This window comes from Apodemus sylvaticus, chromosome 1, assembly GCF_947179515.1.
Source record: "Apodemus sylvaticus chromosome 1, mApoSyl1.1, whole genome shotgun sequence".
Lineage (NCBI taxonomy): Eukaryota > Metazoa > Chordata > Mammalia > Rodentia > Muridae > Apodemus > Apodemus sylvaticus.
In genome coordinates, this window is record NC_067472.1 from 187,208,768 (window position 1) to 187,219,351 (window position 10,584).

At 43.5% G+C, this 10,584-nt stretch overlaps 1 pseudogene; it reads right to left on the reverse strand.

Annotated features, from left to right (window-relative positions):
* Nucleotides 1-272: 272 nt before the first annotated feature.
* Nucleotides 273-9,000, reverse strand: LOC127664336 (cytochrome P450 2A8-like; annotated as a pseudogene).
* Between the last annotated feature and the right edge of the window lie 1,584 nt (nucleotides 9,001-10,584).

Genomic DNA, 10,584 nt, shown 5'->3' on the forward strand with positions numbered 1-10,584 from the left:
TGTTATTCTTAAACATACATACTAACCAATAAATAATAGCACACTCCTTTGGAGCAGATTGCTGCAGATCCATGAAGATGCCCTGTCTTATAGTGACGCTATATAGACAAACAGATGACTTAACTTTTAATGATGATCTATAAGAATTCCTAAAATTATATCTGTAATTATGAAGCTCTTTTGTAATAGGAATGCAATTGGGCCCTTTTTCTGATAGTCAAAACTGCAATGAGAACTCTGTCAGTCTCCCAAGTGTCACAAGTTAATTGCTCTTAGATGGGAACCAGACCTTCTCCTACTCAGAGCACATGCCAAGAGGTTGTTAAACAATTAACCAGAGGTCATGAAAAGGGAACTAAAGATTTATCATAGATGCTAGGACAGCAGATAAAATGTTGACTGGGTTTATCTATGCAAACATTCACTTACTTAGGGTTTTAAACCTTCAGTGAACCTGTGGAGCAGAGACAGGTAATAAATCTTAGCTAGATAATTACTCCTAATGGATATGCATGTAAACATTCTCTGTTGCCTACTTCTATCTCAATTTATGATTTGATCTTTTCTGTGAACTTGTGATGAACATCATACCATGGTATCATGTATTCTGAAAGATGTACTGAAGACAAAGAAGAAAGGACTTTCTCTTTTTGCCTTTCCCCACTTTGAATGGGAACTTTTTATCCTTTCCCACTTAGAAGAATTTTTCCTTTTCCCTTCACATAGGATCTTCCTGCTCTTCCCCATAGATAGCTTTTATAGGAAACTTTTTTATTTTTATTTATTCGATATATTCTTTATTTACATTTCAAATGATTTCCTCTTTTCTGGCTCCCCACTCCCTGAAAGTCCCATAAGCCCTCTTCCCTCCCCCTATTCCCAAATCCACCACTTCCAAATTCCCTGTTCTGGTATTCCCCTATACTGCTGCACTGAGCCTTTCCAGAACCAGGGGCCACTCCACAGTTCCTCTTGGACATCATTTAATATGTGGATTATGTCTTGGGTATTCCACGTTTCTAGGCTTATATCCACTTTGCAGTGAGTGCATATCATGATTGCTCTTTTGAGACTGGGTTGCCTCACTTAGTATGATGTTCTCCAGCTCCGTCCATTTGTCTAAGAATTTCATGAATTCATTGTTTCTGATGCTCCACTATGTTTATAGGAAACTTATTACAACTTAATAATAAATGATATTATAACTCTTTTAAGTGTCCCTTTTTCTTCCTGCTACTTCCAAGTAGCAGGTTGAAAGTTAGAACCCAAACAAAGGTGATTTTCTTAATCTCCTGTTGTTTTAGGATGAGGTGCTAAGTGACTGAGACTGCAGTCTCTGACCTCAGAGGAACACAGAAGGCAGTTCAATTATAATAGCATAGCAAATTAAATGTAGATAAGTAAACTTTTTATTATACAGCAACTCTAAATATCTCATAAGACCGAGTCTTACCCACCCTCCAACACTCTTCCCCCTCCTCTGCCTCAAGAAGAACTTACAAGATAGACAATCACTTCCTGCTTGGTCTGGCCCCCTGCACAGCACTGTAATCTGAATAAACTTTCTGATTCTCCATTGCCCTTGTATGTGAGATAAGGGGACACATGATTGGCTGGCACAATGGGAACTCTACATCCTCCTCTAACAAATAGGCTCTCAAATGTGGCTGCTCTGTTTCTACATCCAAAGAGTGAGAAGACCTGTGTGTGTGACCTGGGAACAATTCAGATTCAGCCTGAGCCATGATTTTTCCCATCTCTGAAAGGAGTTTGACCATGCCTTTCCTTTGACCCCAGTCCACTTGGTTGTCTGGAAGGTAGACTCCAACAGTAAGATCAAAGGGGGAGAAAGATGTAAGACTACTCTTCAGAAGGGGAGCCAGGAAGTGTTAGCCCTGTGTGTGAGAGGAGGGGCCTCTTACCAACAGAAAAGAGCATAAATGGATTGCTCTTCTTAAACTGCCCCCTGTTGTGCTGAAACTGCTGAGGGTTAAAGTCATTGGGATTGGATAAGTACTTGGGATCTTTCAGCAAAGAGCCCAGTATAGGCAATACATCCGTGCCCTGGAAGACAGGAGCCATGGGACTAATTAGGCAAGGTGATAGATGAGCATCCTCAGGGCTCACAAGATTGGAAGGAAGAGGAGAAAAGGAGAGGGGCTGAGCTAAGGGGGAAGTGTTGGCCAATGTGACAGGTTCTCTTGGAGCAGTGGTGGTTCAAGTTCTCTGAGGAAGGTCGCTTGAGAGACTCACAATCTCTTGGAACAGAATGTTAGGGAATGAGCAAGCCCATGCCTGTCAATTCAAGAGGTTGAGGGCCCAGGAAGAAGTTCACACTCCCTGGTACAGCAATTTGGGGTTTGTGTGCCTCAGCAGGCTGTATGGAGGACGTGAGCCTCTTCAACATAAGTAACAAATTCTAAAGAAACAGAGTCATGGTCCTTACCATGAGACTTTGCTAAACATGGGGTTGATGCCTGAAAAACAGGGAGACCCAGGATTGAAGACAGCTTAAACACCATGGTGAAGGAGCAAAATTTTCATGGAGAAGGAAGTGTGTAAAACTCTGACTGGGGATGGCCTGCTGAGTCAAGAGGACTGGAATGAAGACTCTTAGGCTCGGCAGGGAAGTACCTTGGGGATGAGGATGCCCCAAAACTTTATGTCCTTGGTAGTTCTACAAGCCACACCAAGAGGAATTATGTCTCCATATCTCTGGGATCTCATGGATCACAGCCTTGGTGTAAGGTGTCTGCATTCTATCCTCATACTGAGGCTGTTGGTTCCTGCCAATCACCTGGTCAATCTCCTCATGCACCATAGCTGAGAAGAGATGTGTTTATACATTTAGAAAGGGAAGATTCATTAAATATGCAAAAATATGGTGATGTGGAATTATGGGTGAAATGTTATAGACCATTTGCAGTAGATGCTAGCTATATATGGTGCTGGAATAGGATCCCATTAACCTTCTTGGGCTAGAATCAGAGGCATTAGCAGGAGACATTTACAGATTGGTAAGAGAAAAAAAAGCAAAGTACATTCTACGATTGAGAGGAGCAGTTTCCAAATACGTTCAGGCCTTTTCATTTTTTTAAATACAAGTGAGGCTCAGCATGAGATGGGAAGTTTTCAGCGATAAATTAGTAAGCCAGGATTCCCTGCAACACTGAGCCCCAGACACACTAGACAAGGCACACTACCATATGGAACATCACCATAGCAATACCATTGAATATATCTCAGAACTAGAGACAGTGGACCATTCTAGCCTAAGCAGGTCTTAGGTGCATGCTGAATAAGGCAAATTGTAATTTTGAGCAATCAACCATTTGTCATCTTATGTCTTCCTGAAATTAGACATGCTCATGATTATATAAGTACATGCATTGTGGGAAATGGCATGCCCAGTTAGCAAAGGCTTACTTAACTCAAGCCTGTCAATCAAAACCCAAAACTACACACACCCTGCCTTTAGCAATCAACCCTTTGTCTTTCTGAACTCATAAAAGGAAACCCTGGACAATCGCCTGGGCTCCTCAGCAAATCCTGCTCAACCCTCCACTCCTTTACACTGTAGCTATTCCTTACTTTCTCCTTGATTAGGAAAAATACCCCACAGCTTTTCCATTTGTTGCATTTCTTCAGAATTCTGAAAGTAGCTTAAAAATATGCTAAGAACCTGGAGAAACCAGTCAGATGGTGACCAGCATTCACAACGGGTACCTATCAGATCAGCTTCCTTCAGAGACTATCTTAAATCCCTGATATCTGGGAGAACTGGAGTAGGGATAGCCAATGTCCATGGTGTAGTGGACTGTGGCCTCTACCGTCCCTGTCTCCCTCAACTTTACCTGCAACTGCAGGTGCTTCATGAGGAGCAAGAAGTTGAAGCTCATGGCTGTGCTGTCCATCTCTGTGCCCACGAAGAAAAGATTCAGTGTGGTCATCAACAGATTCCTCTTGGGAAAATGAATTTGGGGGTTCTTCTCCTATAGGTAGAGGGACATTTATCTTAATTCCACTTAGCACTCTTTTAGACACCACTGGGAGTTTTCCCAGGATTCACTTTTCTTGGGTTCAGATTGAAGGTGGGAAGGGAGAGTCTGACCAATCAAGGCCCTCCCCAAGTGCTGGCTTCCCTCATACCCCGCAAGAAACAAACATAAAATCCTTCTTCCTTGGTCTTTCCCTGGGTGAATCTCTGTACTTTTGCTATCAACCTGGTTGGAATTTATTTAAAATAGTAATGATGTTTTTAAAAAGAGGAGAGATGGTGGAGAGGGTAAGAAAGGGGAGAGAAGTAGAGAAGATAGAAATGAAGAGATGACAAAGGGAGGAGTTTCTGCAAGATGGAGAATCAGAATTGGCAATGAGAACAGCCTACTTTTTCACAATTTGAAGATGCCCTTGGAGGAAATTCTTCCCCTGCAGGTGTGCATTTGTGAAGCGTGCCTGCATGTGTTTTTGCACACATGTATGTGCCTAATTGAGCATGAGTGCCAGAGTGCATCTCTCTCACTGTGTGTGTGTGTGTGTGCGTGTGTGTGCGCGTGTGTGTGTGTGTGTGTGTGTGTGTGTGTGTGTGTGTCTGTGTGTGTGTGCATGCACATCTGTGTGCTGATTATTTCTGGATACTAGTGCGCCTGTGGGTGTCCACACCCATAAGTATATATGAGGCAGCCAGAAGAGAACATTGCATATCTTTTATCAATCACTGCCCTATTCATTTGAGGCAGGGGCTGCTGTCGAACCTAGCTGTAAAAGAACTTCTGGGGAAATTAGTATCCCAGACCTCAAGCAATACTACAGAGCAATAGTTTTAAAAAACTGCATTGTAATGGCACAGTGACAGGCAAGTGGACCAATGGAATAGAATTGAAGACCCAGAAATGAATCCACACACGTAGGGTCACTTGATCTTTGACAAAGGAGCCAAAAACATCCAATGGAAAAAAGATAGCCTTTTCAACAAATGGTGCTGCTTCAACTGGAGGTCAGCATGCAAAAGAATGCCAATTGATCCATTCTTATCTCATTGTACTAAGCTCAACTCCAAGTGGATCAAGGACCTCCACATAAAACCAGACATAACTGAAACTATTTCTGACACTAATAGAAAGGGATACCAAGCAGGATACCTGGGGGACAGTTAGAGAACCACAGAAATCCAGGGAGAACACAATTCTAAAACAATCTCAAAAAGGCCAAAGAGCAAATTAACAGTAAACAGGAAAGTGGATCCAGGGCAGAAAGGGCTTCGAAAGGGCACTCAGGGAAGGCCATGGAACCTGCCACTACACATCTGTCAGGCCTAGTTCCCCATGTGCTGTGATTCTCGCCATAGCCTTTGAAGAACCAGGTGAAGAAAGCTTGCTCTCCACGACCACTGACTTCCTCAGCCTAGTTCTCCAGAGCCTCCCTCATGGCATCATTTCCCCATGGCACCACAGCAGGACAAGGCCCCAGAGGAGTGTTGAACACAGGAACATACTGCTCCCTGATCCGGTGAAGGGACAAGTTAGAGAGGCCATTCCTGGAACATCCCATGTCCTGATGTCAGGTACATAGATGCATTGCGGTGATGTATCAAACCTCTAAACTATGTCTGCATCCTGGCCTAGTCAGTCTTCTGCCTCAGAATCTGAGCCACACTGGGCATGCTCCACAGCTCAAATGCACCATCTCTCTGCCCAGTACTACCTTTAAGAGGGAATCATAAAACTTCTTTGTGTCCAGAAAGTTGCCAAGGAAGGGTAATGGGGTAGGTCCTTGAGGCATTTTCCTCAAGATTTTCCTCTGCCTCCACTCAGATGTTATGATTATGATACTGAAGCAGGTCAGCACAGCCACCAGGAGCATCCTAGAGGCCAACATGGAGGCAGTGGGATGGACATGCAGGTGGTTATCTCTGGGGTGGTGTATCTTTATACTCTAGGCTGGAAGGGTGGCTCTAGCTCCTGTTTAATAATTATCTCATTTTCTCCTCCCAGCTATTGCCCATGGTGACATTGCCTTGGTTATGAAACTGGCAGCAAGAGAAGAGGAAGGGGGTTCACATGTAGTGGATGTTAGGACAGAAGAAAAGTGTACCAAGTTTGCATAATGAGATGAGAGTATGGATTAGGACATTTCTATAATTGAAGACATGGTAACATCTGCATGTGAAGGAAGCATGCAGATATAAGGTAGAGGGTCTCAGACAGAGAAAGAACATCACGGGGACATGGATTTCTGGTTTTAAAAATAATCCAGGGGCTTGGGACTTTTATTTGATTGCACAGGACATGTTGCTGTGGATTCAGGACCCTCTAGTGAGAATGCATAGAAAGTTAGTACCTTAGAGGGGAGATTCTGGAGTTGTGATCTGAAGATGTGGGGTTAATGGAGGATCCAGACCTGTGGGTTTGGAGTTCCTGGCAGGTGAAGTGTATTGAATGTCCAATAGGATCCTGCAGCCAGCACTGGATTCCAGCTGTTGCATTTTCTTTGACCCTATGCTGTCTCCCAATACCAAGAATTCTTAAGGAAGCCTCAAAGTGAGACCAGGACTGATACCATATAACCATATAAGCAAGACATTCCATTCCCACATGTGGCATGGAAAAGTGGAAAACAGCCAGGTCCTCATGTCCCTGGGACATTGCTTAGGATGAGGAGTAAAGCAGGGGAAATCTCAGTTGTCAGAAGGCCTGAGCTGGTTTTATAAAGCAGTAATAACAACCACCAACACAGAGGAAAACCCCAACTGGCCCAAAACTTCCTAATTAGTTGTAAGTTAACTTAGATCTTAAAATTGCTTACACAATGGTCACATTGTCAAATTTCCTTTGAAGGATTTAGGTTTATATTTGGGGCCCTGGCTGCTCTCAGCCTTAGTCAGAGAAATCTTCTTAGGCAATAGACAGAAATCAGTGCAGAAATGCACAATTGGTCACAGTGCTAGGAACAGGAGATGGAGGGTCAGCCCTAAATAATTGGAAAGTCTTAACCAATGACCTCCCACCACCACAATGGCTCAGCAAATCTTGCACAAGAGGCAGGAAGAACGTAGGAGCTGGAGGATGAGAAGGAGGACTGTGGAGTGCTGTCTTCTAGATGTGACATAGTGGCTGCATTCATAAACTCACAAAAGCTGGGTCACTTACAGAAGACCTGGACAAGGTCAACTCAGCCAACTCTGGCATAAATGGTGAAAGTGCACCCCAAACCCTATGACTTAATGAAGAGCTATTGGCAATTGAGAGCTGATGGAGAGAGCTAACCATTCTTTGGGGAGGGGTGTTCCCACTGGTGCGATTCCCATTTTCTAAGTGAATGGCCCCCTCCTCACCCAGTCACACATGAGCAGCTCTAATTTAATGGGTTATCAAAAAAGAAGACATGACGTTGGGAAAGGAAATTTGGTAAGATTTGGAAGAAGAAAATGAGTTGTTGTGATCATATTTCATTACACATGTATACATTCCCTCTCAAGAATAAAGAAGAGTGTAACTAAAAACTGAGCACACAAAATAACGAGCTTCACTATGGCACAGCCACACACAGCTTGCGCTCGCTGGTCTCCCTCTCCACTCTTCTACCCATTCCCTCTGTCTTCCTGCTCCGTCCTTCCCCACTCCTGGTACAGAACACACATTCTCTTATTCTTTCTCCCCCATTGCCAATGTTCTCTCATGATAGCTGTGTCTCCTCTTTCTACTTCCAAGATCTACAACCCCATATGTGCACACAAGTCTAGGGTTTCTTCTTACAAGGGGCACAACTCTGGTCTTTGTGAGTCTGGGACACTTTGCTTAAACTTAGTAGTTTCTAGGTTCTTCCATGTTCCTATCGTTTCCATGGTTTCATTTTCTTCTTCTGGGGAGACACGTAGGTTGTCTCCATGAGGATCGTGTATAAAATAAATATGGATGTCTAAATATCCTTATGGTAGGACTCAGCATATTTGTAAACTCCAATGGAATGACACAGTGAGTAAAGAAGCTTGCAGCAGGCATGATGGTGAGTTAGTCCTCAGGAGGAAAGAACTGACTTCCACAGCTTTCCTAGAGTTTACACACACACACACACACACACACACACACATGCACAAGTTCAAAACTGTAATACAATATTTTAATAACAAATTCTGGACTTCTAAAAGAAAATGTAGGGAGAGGATACTGAATTCTCAATATATACAAGAAGTCGCTATAACATAATTATTATGTATAGATATATACATATTAAATTCAGTGTAATAAATTCAGAGATAGAGAAATAATGTCCAGCAATGAAAAATAAGATTATATGAAGTTCAGAGAGCTTCTGCCTAGCACGGAGCACAGTTGGCAAAGTGAAGAGCAGATATGTATAATGGGTGGGAAAAGAATTTGTCAAACAATAAATAGATAAATGAACTGAACAGACAGTTCTCAAAAAAAAAGGAAAGAAAAAACAAGTATCTAATAAGCAGAACTTACAGGGGCTGAACCTAGGCCTCCCTGCACATAGGTAGCACATGTGCACTTGGTTTTCATGTGAGTTCTGAACATCTGGAGCAGATGCTATCCCAACAGCTGTTGTCTGCACATGGAATGTGTTCTACTAGCTGGGCTGCCTTGTCCATCCCCAGTGGGAGAGGATGCGCACAGCCTTTCAAAGACTTGAAGTGCCAGGGTGAAGGGAGACACAGAGGGACCCTGGCCCTCAAAGGAGTAGGGGAGGGGAAATAGAGGAAGGATTGTGGGAGGGGTGACCAGGACGGGACAGTGAGCAGAATGTAGAGTCAATACATAAAAGAAAAGAAAAGAAACTTTTTAAAAAAGAAAGAATTTGGCATCGTACACCATCAGGGAAATAAAAACCAAAACTAGTTTGAGAGTCTCAGACCAGTGGCTTCTAATTAATCAAACCCCACCCCACCTCCACTGCCACCACTGTACTGTTTACACCCTGAACAGAGGCTTGTCCTTCCTTGGACAATTTCAGTAGCTGTTGTGTTATCAAGGTATCCATTCTCCTATGGGGACACTACAAACAGGACAGAGAGGGTGAAAGGGGCACATGACTTAGAGACCCTCAGGCTAAAGGTCTTGAACCTTTGTCTGTCCTGTTCACTCCACTTTTTCTGCTTCTGGGCTCTCATTTCCTCACCATTAAAAAGGGAACGTCATAGCTAAGGCTGTGTTGCATCTCCTTTTGGAGTGATTCCTGGTGTCAAACAATTAGAAAATGGAAGAATGAAATCTGGTATGAGGCTTGAGTGAATTTGTGGAAAGCACAGTGGACTGTGGGGTGACCAGGATGGGAGCTGGAAAGAATGCAAGGCCACACTGTCTCCTCCATATTCTTTACATCTTCATAATGCTATTATTAACATACAAAGGAATGCATTTCTCCCTGATCTTTTCTTACACACAGGTCACTACCTATGTTCTCATTCACACACACACACCTTTATTGGACTCCCCACAAAACTATTCACTGCTAGCTTATTCACACCTACCAAATTTTGAGCGTGGTGCATTGCAGAAAGATTTCTTCATGCTGTCCTTGGCTTTCACCTAATCAAGTTCAACTATCCCAATGTCTCTCCTTTTGGAAGATGAGATTTTCAGAAAGGATTCACTCCTCTTCTTTCCTCATTCAGTCAAAGCTGCCCCACTGCAGCTGATGGAGGAAGCTCTCCTGGTAGACAGACAGGAAGACAGAGAGGAAGACAGAAAGGAATATGATCAAACAGTACAAGAATTAGATGGGATTTTGAGACGAGGTAAATCTAGGAGGAGTTTGGGAGGAAAGGGTAAATAAGATAAGTATATATGGAATTTCCAAAGAAACAAATATATACAAAAGAATATGAAGAATAAAGACATTATAAACAGTGAATAATCATATCAACAGTGAAGCCACAGAGCTGAAGGAAGAGGCGGGGACATGGGCAGAGGCTGACACTGGTACACTGTGATTGACATACACAGGAGTGGAGAGTCAGACGTGACAGTGAGATGGGCTGACTGCAGACAACAAGACACCCTGCATCAGGCAGGAGATCAGAGTCTCTCTCTCTCTCTCTCTCTCTCTCTCTCTCTCTCTCTCTCTCTCTCTCTCTCTCTCTCTCTCTCTCTCCCCTCTGTTTCTTGTCTTGCCCCCTTTCCTTCATTCAGAGCCCCCTCTCTGCCTCAGACTCTGCTCCCAATACTCTGCGTTTCTGATTTTCTATTATTCTCCTGGTACTCATGGTTGGTGCCCCTGTGGCTGTTCATTCTATGTCTCACCCTTGGTGCCAGAGCTGAGCGAAGTCATGATCAGGTCCCAGAAGGTGGGCTCACTCTGCCTGAAGTTCAGCATCTGAGCAGCAGGGATCTGTCCAGGGCTCCAGTGGTTGAGTACAGGGATGCAACGTGCAGACAACTGACTGCAATCCAGGGCATGAGTCTTCTCTAAACCTTCTCTCCAGAGTTGGGATGATGTCAGTGAATGACGTGGAGATGTCAGAATAGAGGCTCACTCATCACTTTTTCACAGCTGTCCAATAAGAGCTGTGGAAACATTTACTTCTTGTGAACGACAGAACCACAATGACATCTCCAACCCAGT